Source organism: Vanellus vanellus (genome assembly GCF_965231255.1).
Source record: "Vanellus vanellus genome assembly, chromosome: 4".
Classification (NCBI taxonomy): Eukaryota; Metazoa; Chordata; class Aves; order Charadriiformes; family Charadriidae; genus Vanellus; species Vanellus vanellus.
This window is the reverse complement of record NC_138909.1, coordinates 74,776,827-74,795,204: the sequence shown is the minus strand read 5'-3', so window position 1 is coordinate 74,795,204 and position 18,378 is coordinate 74,776,827.

Here is an 18,378-nt window from a genome sequence, read left to right as displayed (position 1 = left end):
AAGGTAAAAAGGGGCAAACAGAGCGTGAATAGTGCACTTGTACAATAAACACAGATCCTTGTCCTTTCCTGGGTCAAGGAAGCTGCAGGCCTCTAACGCTCCTAATTCTCTTTGGAAAGCATAAACTTTGCTTCCTCTATAAAGTTATTAGCAATCATTGTGTCACAGGAGATCAAATTATTTGTCCCAAAACACACATAAACTCCATGAAAAAGCCAGAGCTCAACTTAGCTTTCTAGACACTGATCCCTGTCCCGGATTGCTTTAGCCATTCAACTTAGGAACAGCTTAAAACAGACTAGAACAGCACGGTGTACATTGTTCAGGGGAAAGATTTGTCTACATATGGTGGCAAATTTGACTTTATGCACTTTGTTAACAGGGTCTTACCAGTGTTTTCACCGGCTACCCAAGGAGATGTGGGAAACTGGAGGTGCTATACTTCATTCAGACTCAGCTCCTTAAGCTTAAAAGCGTTCACGCAGAGATTCAGGGTTTCTTTGTTTGCATCAGGTTTTATAGGTTTTCCAATCCTTTATCTGAGGCTCTACGTACCTCCACAGTTGCTCTCCCACCTCAGTGTCACAGCTAAAGCAAGAAAATCAACTCAGCTGTAACGTTCTTTTGTTTTGTCTTTCCAGGAACCTTTTTCTTGGATTTCTTTACTGCCTTCTGTTTTGTTTAGAGAGTCTTAAATCATACAATGGCAGCTACTCATTATTCATTTTAGATTCAAATTATGGGTTACTTATGCTGTTGCTCATACCGACAGTAAACTACTTGACCTTGCATTAGTATTCTTAATGCTTATTTTGGCAGAAGTGAAATTGTGTTTCCGAAAGGGCAGATATTTACCAGGTGCATTACAAATCTAGTTAGAATTTGAAAAAAAATACAGCTGGGTCTTGTGATGCCCGAGATACCGAGCTTGAAAGATACAATGACTGCTATCAGTTTCATGTACCATGCAGACCATGACACACACAGTTTGGAAATAGGTGTACGTGGCTCAGTTTTCCTGTGATTTTAAGTTATTGAGGAAGACCCAAACACTGTAAAAACACAACTATCAACAAATGGCTTTGAACGTTGCTTACAACCAGCATCTGGTGTACAGGACAGAAAGAAATATAATACGCGAGCATCCCATCAGTCCCTCCATGCAATGGATCACGCACCACTAAAAGGCGGTGCGGATGTGTCATGCTGGCAGTACCCTCATGTGGCCACAGAGTGGACAGTATTGAAAGATGGTACATCCACAGCCTCCCCGTGTTCACAGTGAACCAAGATCCATTACAAGAAGGCCATGTCCATCTTCTTCATCTTTTTCTTTCTTCAGATGGCAGATGAGTTCAGAATATGCTGGGCCTTACACATTGTTTTTCTCTGCTGAGCTATGAATATGAACATACGAGTATGTCCAAATTCTGGTGCCCTGGGCTCCCAGCAGAAACCATTTTCCCAGGGCTGTAGAGTCCTCTGTCTTTTCTCTGAAGTCCCTGGGGCTCCTATTCTTCCCATACATACCCACATCCTGTAACTGTCAGGACCAAATACACAAAAGCATCCATCTCGACCCAATGCATTGGGCTGTTTTCTCACCCATCAACCCATTCCTTTGGGGCAGGGGGTGGTGGAAAAGTTAGTCTAATTGAATTCCTTCTAATAACCAAGGAGGAGAAAATATATGCAATGCACTCCAGTTAGACCCTCCTGTCCAAACTGCATCAGAGCTAGGAAGAGAGTCCCGTGTTAGCTGCATTATGTGTATAGCGGGGATTTCTATCGCAAGTAGAGAAGAAAGGTCTTTCTTGGCAAGAAAAGCTGTTAACATCAAGGAGTCTGTATCTGAGTTCTTAATATTTCTACACTTATTCCCATAGTGTTCCTCCTGCTTACTCACTCCAGTAAAATGCTGAAAGTGTTTTTTCTGCTCCTTTGTATTTAAAGAGGGATTGATGGAAGGGAGGTTTTTTGGAAGTGGTTATTAGAGATGGCTCATAGATCCATTATATTCCAAGACCTTTTTTCTGCTCCTTTACCTTTGCCCATTTTTAAGATAAAGTAACAGAGTGAAATGTCTTATGCTTCACTGCAAATATCAAACTGATTTTCTCTTCCTTCTTTTCAAGTTTATTTTAGTTTTATGGAAGGATATTTGGGAAAAAAATGAACAAAAAAATGAACAGAACCTTACTAAAAATAAATCCAACCAAAGAGCATGTGTTGAAGAGTGCTCTCAGTCTGTATCAAGAGACCAGTGAAAAATGTGCCTTTTTCTCACCCCCATAGCAATTGACCTAAAATTAAGTAGGAGCTTCTTAAGATCTCAAAAAAACCCTCATTTTATTGTTATGGGTCCCTCAACAGGAGGATGGGATGGGCAAATCTCTACCCATTTATATCACCTTCTCACCAAAAACATCTCCCTCCATCACATCATCCCAGAATCTACCTTCCTGCACCCTCCTATGAGCAAGAGGAAACTCAGATCCAGCAATGCAAGTGGAAATGGAAGTGAGTGTTGAAGAACAATGTGACGTTCTGAAGAGCACACCTAAAAGATCTTCCTCAAAGGCCATCTCTAACTTCAAAAAATACGTTCTTCACAGAACAGAGTCTCCAGCAAATGCTGTGATAGATGTCTGATTAAGAGCTCAGAAAGCCTTTAAAATTTGTGGAACTAATGATTCTACTAGTTTGCCTAGACTAGGGATATTGCCTTTTAGAGCTTTGGAGGGTAGAAGAACAGACAAAATATCGTGTTCTACCCCAAATCTACTCTGATAAATCCCTGTCCCTCCTGCCCCGTGCCTCCTTCCCAGCCCACAGAATTGCGGATATGCAGGTATATGAAAGCACCCCTAGGCTGTGCTCTGGATAGGAATTAAGTCAATTATTGGGTCCTGGGAATCTTATTCTCTTTCCATATCTGAAACTTTTCAATATGCTTTCCAGGAAGGAGAAAAATTTTGGAGAAAATCCTGACAAGCTGCTGCACTGCTATTCCAGCCCCTTGCAGTTTCAGGCTACTTGAGGTTTAGGCAGAAAAGAACACAGCCTCGTTCAGAAATGTCTCTTCTTCATTCCAGGCAACAGCTCCCTTACAGCCTTCCCTCCCAAGAACACCCATGCTGAACAGGGGACTCTGCAGCCCCAGGGGCAGTAAGTACTGAGTCGTTATCCTGCCGGCTCTGGCTTTCTCGGGTGGTGGTTTTAGTACTGGGAGGGGGAATTATGGAACTAACCGGATTTTGAAGGGAGTTGCCTGTAATTTCCAGCTGGGTCTTTACTAGATGTTTCCACTTACTTGTTGAAAAGACTCTTTTTCTCTTTTTAGAACAAACCATCTTCCTGAATTTCACTTCTCATCTTGAAAGCACACTTACTTTAGTTTACTAAACCTGTAGTTTCGCTTTTCTTGTGTCTCTGAAGTGAGATCCTAATACCAGTAAGATCACTCAAAGTGCATAACAGAACTATAATAGACTTTGAAATGGGTAACCATTTTAGACTTACCCATACAGCTCACTTTCCGAGGACTTTCAAGTTTCTGCTTTGGAAGCAAACTGTCAATGCCACTGGTATTGGAGGAGAAGTTAACACGTTTCTCTGTTGATCTCACTTGGAGCTTTTACGCCTTGAGAGAGTGACCACTGGCAGGAAAAGCACCTGACATGAGGAGCAGAAAGATGTGGTTAAAATGCAGTGTCCCCCCCATCTTGAAATCACAAAGATATGTAAAATGTTCTTCCTGAGCATTAGCATCTCCGTGTTTTGACAGGAACTGCAACAAAGATCTGAAGGGAAATGGCTGATCTGTACCAGGCAGGGACAGCAGTTAGAGGACTGAGGTACTCTACGCTACATTCAAACTGATGAATAAAAGAGGCCTTGGTACCCTTATGCCCTCACCACGATGGTGAGTGTTATTGCATGGGAGGCGGAGCAGGGAACTGCCTTTCGGGAAAAATCCCCAGCCTGTGCTGTCCTCTGAGACAAGCTCAGGAATTGTCTGGAGAAATCCTAACTGGCATCTGCCAAAATATTGCAGGGAGCACGCTAACAGCTAAACAGTTTGGACAAGCGGAGCACAGTGTTTGAGCCCAAGCCCCTATTTTTTTTAAAACCTTGCCAATATAGATGTAGACCTAGCTCCTGTTTACCTGACAAGAATCCCCTGCCCTGCTATCATGGGCAGTGGCTTCAGCTCAGGCATGCCCCCCCCCCCCAAACAAAAGCCGTGTAAGACATGCTGTAAAGCACATTTTTCTTTCCAGATGCCACTGAGGCAATTGCTAATGACTTTAACAAGAGATGACAAGCTCTGAAAGCTGCTCATTTGTGGAAAGCAACGAGTTAGTTGAAAACCAGGAGGAGGAAATGGAGGTGGATTAAAGCTATTGCTATGTGCCTAAAAGAAAAGCGTGGCAAGAAGAATGTTCCTGCTTTACTGTCCTATTTTCTACAGATAGAAAATGTGTTTCTGTTTGTATAGTCCTACGATCGTGTATCATTCACGATCCTTACTGCTATTGCATGACTATCTTCATACTGTAATGCCGCCTTTACCTTCTCTGGATACTTACTTACACAGTAAATTGTTTTGCTTCTACCAGTTTAACCGTTACCGATCACGCCTGTCACATAGCTGTGCACGAGGTCTGCATCTGCAGTGAAGATTGTTAGAGCTCGATAAGCATATCCCTGCAGTCTGTGGAGGCCTGGCAGGATCACCTAAGTCATAACAAATGGCATTGGAGTCTATACTTGGACCACTGAACTAAGCCGTAGCATCTTCATTTGAGTGAATATATAAGATCCCTTTAGTCAATATGAGATCTACTCAGACCTATTTAGCCAGAGTTCAGACAGCAGATCAGATGGCAAAATATAGAGATGCTTGGATTTACGAGTCCTAACTTTAAAAAAAAAAAAAAAAATGTTCTTTTTGGCTGATTCAGAGTAAGAATCACAAGAACAGACTCTGTTCCCAAATTTGCACATGCTACTAATGTGAGGTGCCCACTGAGATTCTTGCGCTGCTTTAATAAATGTTTACAAGCAGCCCAACTAAAAAATTGATTTGCTTTCCTCCATGTACTACATACAGATTAACTTTACATATTTCTGGAAGCACATAATTTGTTGGGGTTTAATACAATTTTAGCCATCTTTACTGCAGCATTAGTAGTTCACTTGCATTACTGCACAGATTGCTTTATGCCATGTGTATATGTATACCATATTATAATAATAGAAACAAATATTCATCAGAAAATTTCAGTGCTCTTCTCCAAGAGTCATGATATTTTGCCTAGTTTCTGATTGGTATTGTTACAAATACAATGGTTTTGCTTTGTGTATGTGTCTCACTTGTTCATTTCCCTGTATTTTTCTGTTCTAAAGAGACTCTCAACCTGTACTCACCATCTAAGTATCTGAATCACCTTTCAAGCATACGAGTACTATGAAGGGTACAGCACCAGTCAGAAGTCCCACAACTCTGCTTTATCTTTTTAGCTCTGCCCATGCACCTCAATGTCCTCTCTGAGACTGGAGGTGAGTTTAGTGGATGTCCCAGACCAAAAGACCCACTACGCTAGGACATAGCAGTTGACTTCAGCACTATGGCATGAAAGGATGGCGTGTCACACCTTTTAAGCATACCCTATAGTCTCTAAAACCTTTCCATGAGCATGGGTGACCTTATTCAGGAGTCCTGTGAGAAAGTGGTTCTCTTGTGGAGGAAGATCACGTGAACAAACCCTTCCAGAACTTGTGCTGGTATGCGTTCGGGACATACACTTGTCAAGATCAAAGGATCACCCCAAGGTGGACGCAGATTGTACATTCTGCTATGTGCAGGCCTAGATCAAAAATGACTGACTGACCGGCTGGTCCCAATGAAGGCAGCATACATTTGTGAGGTCACTGTACACAGAGAAATGGAAACAGGTTTCCTGCGTTACACCTCCAAGCCCCAGAAGTTTGATTTTATTTCTGTTTTACTTCTGAGGATTTTCAGGGCTCTGCAGAAGAAATATTTCAGCAATGGTTATCTGTTTGTCTACTCTGAGTAGGAGAGATGGCAAGTTTTAAAAGAATTTGCTTCACTTGGAGAAAAATAATTGGTCTGAAACACAAACCACTTGTTGGACGGTGGCGGGCATCTTCTTCATGCAACACTCTCCACTCTTAGTGACCCTTGCCCTGATAGGAGATCTCTGATCTCTGGAGAGCAGCCTGTACATTCTCAATCCAAGACTGCCACTGCTGTAGGACATTGAAAGATAAGGAGAGACAGGGACAAGATTTTCGCCCATGGAGAAGCCCTTGTAATCAACTTCTTCATAAAGGAAGCCACAGCTAGCAAATTTTGATTCTAGCTGCTGGGAAGTTCTATCTACCTGGTCCCAGTTTGGTCTGTAATATGCCACTGTTGTGCTGCTCTGCTGATTACCTTTGTTTCCACAAAGGAAATGTAAGTGCAAGTGCTCGTATCTAGCTGAGCTTCCCGTCAAGGATAACAAGGCTCCGTGGAGAGGAAGACAACATCAAAAAAGCACAAGATCATCAGCCAAGAGGAGAACTGTTATTCCTGTGACAACCAGAGCACCTTCTCTGAGAACCAAGGTCAAATATCTGATACCTCCATCTACCTGCTGCTTCTTCTCACACAAGCAGCGCCTTCTTAGCAGGAGATGCCTCAAATCAGCATCCAGCCAAGGACAAGCCATGAGCTACAAAATTGTATTGCAGAACTGAGTGCATTCCTTTCCACTTATGCACATACTTGTGATGATTATGCTCACTTCTACAACAAGGAGAAACTCTTTACCATCTGAAGTCAAGTAACCAATTAGTTTAAATACCTTTGAATATTTGATATTTTGTACAAAGTCTGGCAGAGAACATCTGAAATATAAACATTTATACTATACTTATGTCGGTTATTGTTTTCTCTCTCTTATGTAAGAAGGCTTTATTTGTAAATACTTTCATTTTCCTTTTTCTCGGTTCTTTCAAAAATATAACACCTCTATATTAGAAGACTCTCCCTAGAATTTCAGATTTAAACGCAATGAAGACAATGAGTTTTTCTCCACCCCACACAAATTCTCAAGCCTAATGTTTAAAGAGCTGTTCCTTTTGGCAACATTGAAGCATCTCAGTATATTAGCCTTCTCATTCCAGGAATTCCAGAAAAGTGATTTTAGCAAATTAAAACCCATAAGCACATATCAAAAGATATTTGATTTGCCACCTTGGTAAAAGTTTTAAATTATGAATGGAACACTCTGTTTATTTCCATTGTCAATAATTTTAATTTGTTAAGAATTTAGGAGAATACTAGCAGACTCTTTCCTCAGCAGTTTATTTGCCAATATTTTTGTTATTATACAAAAGGAGGACCTTGCAGATTCCTATTTTATTTCTCAATGGAAAACAAGAAGGCTATCTCTGAGGCCTCTCCGGCTATCTCTGTTAACTTGGTACCTAAAGCTACCTGCCTGACCAGGTATATTTACCTACCTAACAGTCCAGACTCCCCTTGGGACAGCAGAGAAAGAGACAGACGGCTCCACAAGGCAGTTTGTCCCACTCTAAAAAAAGTGGGATGACTTGCCTTCCAATGGTGCCTCACAGTGTCTGCTAAAAGGCTAATTCAACAGACTAAATTGGAGCCCATGCTTAATGTTCAGATGGTTACTGTCAAGTAAGAGGAATATAGCCCCAACAAAGCTATGCGATTTGACTGAGACAATCAAGGGCAAGACTACTGTTTCATACCTCTTCCAAACCCAGAAAGATAGCAAAGAGCAAATGCAGGGTCAGATTTCACTGTGGCCACTCACATTCAGTAGCACTTTCTAGTTGAAGAAGTTGTTACTGGCTACCAATCCAACCCTGCCTAAAGAACTCTAGCTTCAGTTACACAAAATCAGGTTGCTGAAGAGTGAACATACATTACTGACATGTTCTGTCTTTGGATGATTAAAGGGAGAGACCACGGTGTTTATCCAAGGACCAAATTTAGACTGTCAATGGGAGTTGGCTACATATTACATCTGATGGTCTGGACACAAGTCCCAAGTCTCCCTTGCTGGGCATAGTGCTACATATCTGCCTGATTACAAGCCTGAGGAAGTGCTTCAGCTAGTTCAGATACTTAAATTTTAAATCTAATCTTCATATGAATTTTTAACATGCCATGAAAACTTGGGGTTCATAAATAATTTACAATAACGCATGAAGGCAGTCTTTGCCACCTCTGACTGATTCATCCCTCAGATCAAAAAAAAACCTCCTCTCGGAACTTTGAGATAAGCTAAAATGTATGCCTTTGTAAAATACACCTCTTTAAAGCTCCAGAAGAGCTGGCTCTGCTCTGTAAGAAAAACTTACGTAGGCTTCCAGCCAAGAAAGGAGGGAAAGTGGTATATATATGCTTCCTGGAAAGGACCATCTCAAAAAAGAAAATATAACAACCATAAGGCTACACAGAGGAGGTTCTTTTCCTCGACCATAAGAAGAACGCTGCTGTCTGACCTAAAGTGCAGTCTTTGCTGTCATGGCTGTCAATGTAGCAAGTTTCTTCTTTTGTTGGAAAGAAAAAAACTTTGACCAAGAAATGTTTCTGTTTGTGAAGAACACGGGGACATATCGCATTCTTTGGTCATTATTGTTCAAAGCAGTTTAATCAGAAAGATGTCACCTACAAAGCTATCTGCAGATGCGTGAGTAATTTAACTGTAGACAGCTGTGTTCACCAAGTATAAAGGCATCAGTGACAAACAAAGAAGAGAAACAATGTATGAGTTTTCTCATCTTCTAGCAAGTTCTTGCATTTCTCTACAACTTTTCAGCAACGTTTCTGGAAAGAGCAGCAACTTCAGTTGTAGCTGCAGATAAAAATGCCTATTTTTAGGCTCTGACGGAACAGTTCTGTTACAACTTCCCTTTCCTCTGGTGGTTTCTGAGGGACATGCTCTTGTCCTACAGTCTCAGGCTGGTTTTGTCAACCCTTGCTTCCTACCACAAACATGCAAGACTGCATTTTCAGGAATGGCCTTTGCTCTTGGGATCCAAGTAATTTGGTTTTGCCTTGTCTGCCTGTCAATGTATTTGCAAGTCCCTAACGGCTCTGACATCAGTATCGAACCTCTTTGTTCACCATCTTGAGCAGAATTTCAACACACAGGGCTTAATTTACCTACCAGAGAGATCCACACTCAGAGGCAGACTGCATTCAACACTTGAGCAAGTTCACTTAAATCCTAGTGTAGGTAACTCTGCACTGAATTTCAGCAGGCACTATAGACATAGCCACAGTGTTTCCTTTTCGACTCTCTGTGACAGAGGAGAGCGCCGAAAATCACTTTGTTGAATCCCTAAATCTGAGGCTGAAGTTTTGAAATAAAGGGATTAGGCTTTTCCAGGAAATTATCTGTGGATAAAGAGCCAAACAGTTCAAATTTGGAAATCTAACTCCTAGGGAAAGGTAGAATTTTTTCTAAAACCACACAACCCATTATTCACATCTTCTAGTAGCTAGCTGAGGACAAGATTCATGTGCTCTCTTCTATGAATGCCACCCTTACGTGCTTAAATCTCACCATATGGATGAGCTTTGGCAGATGCCAAGCTGTTAGTGCCACGAGACAGATGAACGTCTGAAAGAGCAGGGCTTTCAACCACGAGCCCTATGACACCTACATCTGCCTCGAGGAAGCAACCCCTCTGTATTCTCAGCCAAAGTCCCTTTGTTAAGGGACATTGCCTTCTGTCTTGACTCCTGTCCTGCCCCATTACGGAAGCCTCCTCTTAAAGCTTGCTCTAGCATCTTAGCGAAAGATACATCTTTTTATAATTGATATCCAGCAATTAGAGTTTCACACTTCAGCCTCATTTTATCTTTTCTGTAAAAGTATCCAAAAGGGTTAATAAGATTTAAATATTTTAAACCAGATACGAGGCATTAATTATCTGCCTTATTTCATGACAGAAATTATGCACCTAATTACAACGGAAAATTATCTACCAGTGTATCTGAGTCATTCTCCATGATGTTATCAAAGTTAGTAACAGCCTTACTGGGACTGTCCAGGGAATAAGAAATGCTAATTATATTGTCTGGTTCTGACTGGTCTGATAGTACTTTACAAAAATAAAAAGCTATTGTATGTAGCCTATTTAAATCTAACGTAATTGGGCTGCATGAACAGAAGCTTAGAAAAACCCTAATGTGGGGCTTGCTATTTAAAGAATCTTGCGGGCTAATTCAAACGCAGAACAATCTTTCTAAAATGTGTGTTTGATTATTTTTTCAAGCTTTTCTGATTGATTTGGCATGCAGGGGAGTAATGGAATTGTAACCACTGTGATGAGGTTGTCTTGAGCAGAAACTGACATTCCTGACAAATAATTTTGAGTTTTTGTTTTTGGTTTTTTTTTTTTTTTCTTAATGTCCAGTAGATTTGAACATAAATATGTAATTTAATGCCTTTACTTCCAGGCCTGAGAGTAGCCTGGAACTGATGGGCTAGTGGGACTCTAAGATTTATTTTTTCTTAAACAAAAGAAGAAATCATATCTTATACATCATCTGCCATTCAAGACAATATTTCTTTGCCCTTTGCCCTCAACTAAAGCAGACAGAATTGCTAATCTGACTTCCTTGATAGCCTATCTGCTGCATACGCAGCATTTTTCACCGGAGAGAAGCAGCAAGGAGGTTTTTGCATATAAGCAACGAGCCTTTTTTAGAGACCCAAAAACTTGACAAGAAGTATGACAATTACTAGATATTTGCAGCAGTTGTTTCTGAAACTGAGGAAAAGGGCCTCAACAGATTACACCCCCAAAATCCTCTGGAACTGAGATGTAATGGTTATAAATACAGGAGGTAACGAGCATGCTACAGCTGACTGGTGGCAAACTGAACTCTACGGGGAGCTACGTCTCAGTACCTATACCATACCTCAGGTATGAGCTATATGTTCCTGTTTTCTAGCAGCTGAGGATCTGCTGGAATCCTGCTAGCAGTGGAGACTACAACAGGCTCCTTGCTTTTAAAGGTACAGTAAAGGACCAAATTTACATACTATATTCAATTCTTACATGAAAACATGTCATAGCAAGAAAGAAAGATGTCAGTTTGGCTGTGGTTTGTATCGTAAGGTTCTTCATAGTATTCAAAACGTGCTTTTTATAATATTTCATCCTATTCTCTGTGCACTATTTTTATTTTAAGTAATCCTATGGTTCTCTTTCTTTGGATGTTGTCTGGAAATTACTAACAGGTTCTTGTAAAAGTTTTTTATAACATATCCTAGGGGTTTAATGAAAGTCCCAAAAGAAATTTTGGCAGTGCTGAAGCTAAGCAGCAAGGCAAACACTTAACAGCTATGTATTACAGAGCCTCAGTGCTCATCTGGTACCTTATCTGCACCTTCTCTAGTCTCCAAAAATGTAAGCAAACCCAATGGTAATGGGGTCTCAACAGCATCTAATGCCATTAATTTCAGTGGCTAGATCCATGAGAAGAAAAGATCTCCTACACAACCTGTACGCAGAAGCCAACTTTGCCTTCTCAGATTTAATACACTGTACTTAAAAAGAATGAACACGTTTATTCAAAATATTTTAGTTATAAAAAAATTTATCTTCTGTCTTGATCCACAACTAATTTAACCAGCAACCCCTTTCCCTTAGTTGCTGTAGTATTATCGCCTCTTGAATAATCTTTTACTTCTTACTTACATAGGAAATTGCCTGGGTAGCTTCAGGAGCTCGGGATGCGGGAGGGATGTGCCTAACACACAAAGCCAGTGCTGCAGAGTCACTTGAGCATCCCTGCTTTATATTCTTATATTATATTGACTGGGGCCACAGTGCTGCTTCAAGCCCATTCTGTGCATTAACACATAACTGTCCAAGCCAAAAAGCAAAGTATAGAAAAAATAGAATGTCACCTCCTTTCCCTCAAAGGGTACGGGAACCACCACCACTTTGGTTTTGTCCCCCTCTGAGCTTCAGGGCTGTCACTGTTGAATGCTCTGTTGACAGGTCTACAAGGGCCAGCCCTGAACTCTGGCTAAGACTCCAAGTTGGAGCCAGGTTAAGCTTGTTCAGAGACATCTGGGTATCACTGTGTTGCACCTCCCAGTATGCCTGGCTTTGAGAAGACGTTTGACCACCAAGGAGCCAGCTAGCATCCGGCTGAGCCTCACAGCTCAGGCTCTGCTCCAACTCAAAGCCTCTGTTCTGCTCCAGATGAGCTGTCCCTCAAAGCAGAACAGCTGTACTCCTGTGACAGTCATCTCAACTAAAGCGCTTGCACAGATACACCACAAGCCAACCCGCCGGTGAGTAACAGAGGCAACTGTAACGCATCATTTCATCCCAACTCCCTGTTGTCACATGTTTCTGACATATACATGCTTTAAAAAAAAAATGGCCTCAGGCTACCTTACGGGATCCAAGTCCCATTTCAGGTTGTGTCTAGACTCACGATACACAAATAGGAGACTCTCTTGGCTTCTCTCAGAAATGTGTATGTCACAAAATGTCTGTTTCCCATCACAGATCCAAGAAAGACCTCCCAGTCAAAGTGAGGGAACTCACAAATTGAAACGAAATACTGTATCAGGCTTCAGAACGCCTTCGTCGAAGAAGTGGGGAGGAGGCAGCAGATTCCTTCCCGCTGCTCCTCCGAGATGTCACGCTACACTCCTGATAAACGTACTGCAGTCTGTCAGCGGGGACACAAGGCCACATTTAGTGATAAGAGGAAAATACTATATTCCAACATCAAAACACATCAGCAAATATTTTGCTGATTTTTGTATCTGAAAGCATTAAGAAGTAGAATTAAACTTTGAAAGTTTAGATTTACTTTCTGTTCCCCTTCAAATCCCTTGAATTCATAACTACCAACACTGAAGAAATAACTACCAACTTCAAAGGACTAAAAAGTTGCAGAGCTACGACCTTAGCTCCCTTGACTGTTGAATGATAGTCACTGTTCAAAGGAAGCAGCTCACGTGCATGAAGATTTTCATGTGTGTACTTTTTGCAGAATCGCAATTTACTGAGTGAGACATGCTAGTGAATAAGCACCTCCTGTTAAAATCCTTCCAAGCAGCTGCTAGCATGATTGGAGAACAATTCCTCCGTGAGTTATCTTCAGCGTTCTGCAAAACAGAAATGATATTACAAGGAGACAGTAAAAACATGGTGAAAATGAGTCATTAGACTTAGAGTTGCAGGTGATATGCACTGAGAAACATTTGGATATATTTCTTGCGAGTGCATCATGATTACTGCTGTCTTCCTGGGGAAAAAGGTGATTCTTGCAGAACAATTAAAACTACAAGAATCTTCAAGTTACTGGTTCTTACATTACTGTGATTCTCCCACACGAGTTTTGAAAATACCCAGTATTATACTCAGTTATATGAAATTCCCTTTTAGATGGCAATCTTTAAGAGATTTCAAGGGAAAAGGGCCTTTTGAAGTCTGTGCTTACAGACATGAAAAACGTCTTGCCTCATGGCTCTCCCTTAGCTGTGCTGCTTAATTTCGGGGCTCAATGATGTTATTATCAACTAAATTGCATATTGTATCTACTTTAATAAAACCAAATAAATCTTCTGGAACAGAAGCACCTCAGAATTAGCTAGGGTCTTTGTTCTCATTATACCAACATGGTTCCCTTAGGCCACCAAATACTGAGAAGAAATAAGGCCTAATGTCTGATGTTGCATGAGTTAATCCTGCGCGTACAGCCCTGTATCCCTGCCTATCCCACTGTAAACCAGCGAGAACTGCACCGAGAACAGTGGGGCTGGAATATCACCTTCCACTGCTTCCATTCCAGCTCTGAAGTTAATTACAAATTTATCTTCTGATAAAAAAGACTACATATCTGATTCACAAGCATTTTGCTTTTGTCATAATACCCAACACAATGTACACAAACACACGTTTTGAGCTGCAGATGAACAAATGTTGCTGTTGCTGACCTGCTGCCACTTTAGAAGAGCCGGAGTTCCATGACAAAAAAAATGTCGAGAGAGTTATCCACTGCACACCAGTTTCTATACACTGCAGCTGACAGCACGTTAATTGTCCTCAGTTCCTCTACTGGCAAAAGGATTCAGTTATTTTCACCGATGTACACAAGAATCTTCAATAATTATAATAAATCCTTGAAACCATCAAGGCTTCTCTATTTTTATTTTTCATATGTGGAAATATTGATGATATCCATAAATACAGAAATCATCAAGTAGAACCCAGAGTAAAGCATAATTTTTGCAAACAGATTAAAGAATGAGTTCATTTTCAATAGACTTCCAAGGAGACTTCACCGAAATTTAATGAACAGAATATTTCCGAACACTGCAACCATTGGCAATAAATGCCAGTTTAAATCAAGGGATGAGTCATTCCTATTGTAGCTCCTTGGCTGGCATAAAACTAGTGGTTCCATGACCAGGCTGGAATTTGGGGCTCAGGACTTTCCCAACACGTGTCAGGCTTACAAAATTTCTCTAAACCAGCTTATATTTGGGTCAAATTACTCTCAGATTGCACAAATCTTACACTGGGGTCAACAATATTTCTACATGCGTTTTGAACAACACCACTGGAAATTTTATCAAATATAGATAAGCACTGCAAATTATTTTAGCTTGGAAGCTTGGTATTGTCTGGCAAAAGCAAACCACGTCTTCCATGCACACATCCAGCACTGTGCACGAGGCACAGTAAGCATCATTTTGTGGAAGCCAAAGGTAAGCTGATTTGTCTCTTAAATCTTCTACCCATACCTTGCAGAGACTAAATTCTTTTACCCGGTTACAGTGTGATTGGTACAAGACTGTAGATCAGAAGCAGAAATGGCTTTAAATACATTAATATGAGAAAAAATTACTCATACTCATTTTATTATTGCTACTTAAAACATTAGCCATAGTAGATGGACTATGTAATGCTAACAGGTCATTGCGTATTATCTCTCATCTTTTTGTTTAATATGCAATTTTTATGTCACATGGATGTAAAGAAATTACCAAACAATGATAATCTAACATTCTTTCATTCTAGCTGAGGAAGACTCAGTTTACAGTTTAAAACATTGTAGCTAGCGATATTTATTTTCTTCTGACAGGACGAGATTCAACTAATTCTTTATATTAATTTAAATATATTGGATAATACTTGAATTAAATTACCATCAAGTGGAAATTTAAATCCAGACAAGTCAAAGAATTAAAATCTAGCAGATTATAATGGAATAATCCCTCCTACAGGTATTCAGTACTGTTCTACTGGGAACTTTGGCTGATCAAAAATTCCTGAAACCATCCTTTCCCATTGCAAAACTATTCTCACGTCCCATACTATGTTGGGGTGACTCAGGTACCACCAATAAAGAAAGCTGCTTCAGATTTTTGCGATTCTCTATATCTTCTAATTATTTTATGTACCTTTTCATTAGAAATCCACATGCTAACAGGATTTCTTTTATTGCTAACAGGATTTCTTTTATTTTAGATTATCATGCAGTATTAGAGTGGAGGAGAGAATTTTGCACTTCTGAATCTTAGTACCAGCAACCTATTTTATATTCTGAGCTCATTCTGTCATATACTTTCCATTGCAGGTTTTTGAGGGGTCCTAGATGCCTAGGGAAAAGCTAACTTTTAAATATTTAATTTTCAGTAATTAATGAATGACATCCTGCCTGCATTGAAGTAAAATGTAAACTTCTTTGGACTTTAAAAGAGACAGGTTTTAGCCCAGCACAGAGGACATGGCAAGTAATTCCTCTCCAGTATAATTAGAGAACAGAAATATAATCTCCAATCATAATTGGAGAACACTTACACTCAAAGCCAATTTGGTCTCACTAATATACTTTTCTATATGAATTTATCATTTAAAATAATCAAAGACAATAAATAATACTAGCTCTAATGTTCAACATTTTTTTTTGATTCTGCAGCAGTTTGTAAGTAGTGAGTGAGAAAAAAAGAGAGAACAGGCTCAAAATGACTACAGATGTAAAACCCAAAAGGGAAGACCAAATAGATCTAACACCTAGATGCCTTAAAGTGACTTCAAAGTGAAGAGGGAATTATGCCTTATTAGGTTTATTTAACATTATGAAAATGTTCTAAAATGTACTAAAAAAAAACACAGGGAGATTTGCCTTTGGCATCACAACTACAAAACATGTTCAGCCTGTAAGAACCGTAACAGTTGGAAAAATAATGAAGACACAAGAGTGGAAAGCAAAGAGCTGAAAAACCGAATGGTGGGCTTAGCTACGATCCACTTAACATCAGAACATCATGGGTATTTTGTTATAGCATTCCAGGTCCTGGGTTTCCATTCAAGTGTGAGAGTTGACGACAGCTGAGCTAACCAAGAGACTGTACCAGCAACCCTGGATTAGATTAGATTGTTTCAAAAAGAGCATAATTTGTAACACCATTCACAGTGTGATTTCCTTTTCTCAACTTAAAAGCCCCCCACCTAAAAAGGGACAAGCTCAATTTCAAAACAAAATCCTTTGCAAGTCAACTTTAAGTCCATCGTCAACTCTTCTCCAAACATGAGAGTTTCACGTAAGCTTAGCTTCTTCTATCAGCTCTCCTAAATAAGTTCTCTCTCTCCTGGAAGAACAAGGACAACAGATGCTTGTATAGTCAATGACGACTTGCCCTTAAGTTTCACTGTGGGGACACTCTGAAGTTGAAGTTAAGGAAACTGGCTTTAGTTTGACTGGGGATGTAATGGTTATTAGACTCCTTATGTCTTCTAAAAAACTGCTGGGCTTCCAACACTTGCGTAGGTGGTCACACAAAATGTACGTTCAAGATTAAAACAGAGCATCCAAGCAATGCTTGTTGGTAGGCCCTGTAACATCTAATACTGCAGCACTCCGGTTGGATGGTTGAAGTCAAATAATACATCAGTCTAAAAATGATTATGCTCAGATTCTTCACACCAGAAAGAAATGCTGGATAGTAATCACATTATATTCTCTGTAGGTTGCAGTCTGCCTTCGTAACTGGATTTCACACAAACAAACACACCACCCCTCCAAGGATACGGACAAGTTCAAACAGGAAATAATTCAGGAGAGTCCTATGTCCTGTTTTATCCCACAGACTGAATGATATCATTACAGTAACTTCATTGGGTAACAGAGAAAGTCTGGAGGAAGCAAGACTTTCCCTTGGTTGATGAGGAACAAGTTAGAGATCAGTTAGATAAACTGGATATCCACAAGTCCATGGGGCCTGATGGAGTGCACCCTCGAGTGCTGAGGGAGCTGGGGGAAGTCATTGCTGGGCTGCTCTCCATCATCTTTGAAAGGTCCTGGAGAACAGGTGAGGTGCCTGAGGACTGGAGGAAAGCCAATGTCACTCCAGTCTTCAAAAAGGCCAAGAGGGATGACCCGGGAAACTGCAGGCTGGTCAGCCTCACCTCCATCCCTGGAAAGATGATGGAGCAGCTTGTTCTGGGTGTCATCTCAAAGCAGCTGGAAGAAAAGAAGGTTATCAGAAGTAGTCAACACGGATTCACCAAGGGGAAGTCATGTCTGACTAATCTGACAGCCTTCTATGATGGCGTGACTGGATGGGTGGATGAGGGGAGGGCAGTGGATGTTGTCTTCCTTGACTTTGGCAAGGCTTTCGATGCTGTCTTGCGCATCATCTTCATAGGCCAGCTTAGGAAGTGTGGGTTAGATGAATGGACAGTGGGGTGGATTGAAAACTGGCCAGCAGATAGAGCTCAGAGGGTTGTGGTTATTGATGCAGAGTCTAGTTGGAGATCAGTAACAAGTGGTGTCCCTCAGGGGTCAGTACTGGGTGCAGTCCTGTTCAATATATTCATCAATGACCTGGATGAAGGCATAGAGTGTACCATCAGCAAGTTGCTGATGATACAAAATGGGGAGCAGCGGCTGACATGCTGGAAGGCTGTGCTGCCTTTCAGCATGACCTGGACAGGCTGGAGAGTTGGGCAGAGAGGAACCTTATAAAATGCCACAAGGGCAAGTGTAGGGTACTGCACCTGGGGAGGAATAACCCCATGCATCAGTACAGGTTGGGGGCTGACCTGCTGGAGAGCAGCTCTGTGGAAAGGGACCTGGGAGTCCTGGTGGACAACAGGATGACCATGAGCCGGCAATGTGCCCTGCTGGCCAAGAAGGCCAATGGCATCCTGGGGTGCATCAAGAAGAGTGTGGCCAGCAGGTGGAGGGAGGTCATCCTCCCCCTCTACTCTGCCCTGGTGAAGCCACATCAGGAGTATTGTGTCCAGTTCTGGGCTCCCCAGTTCAAGGACAGG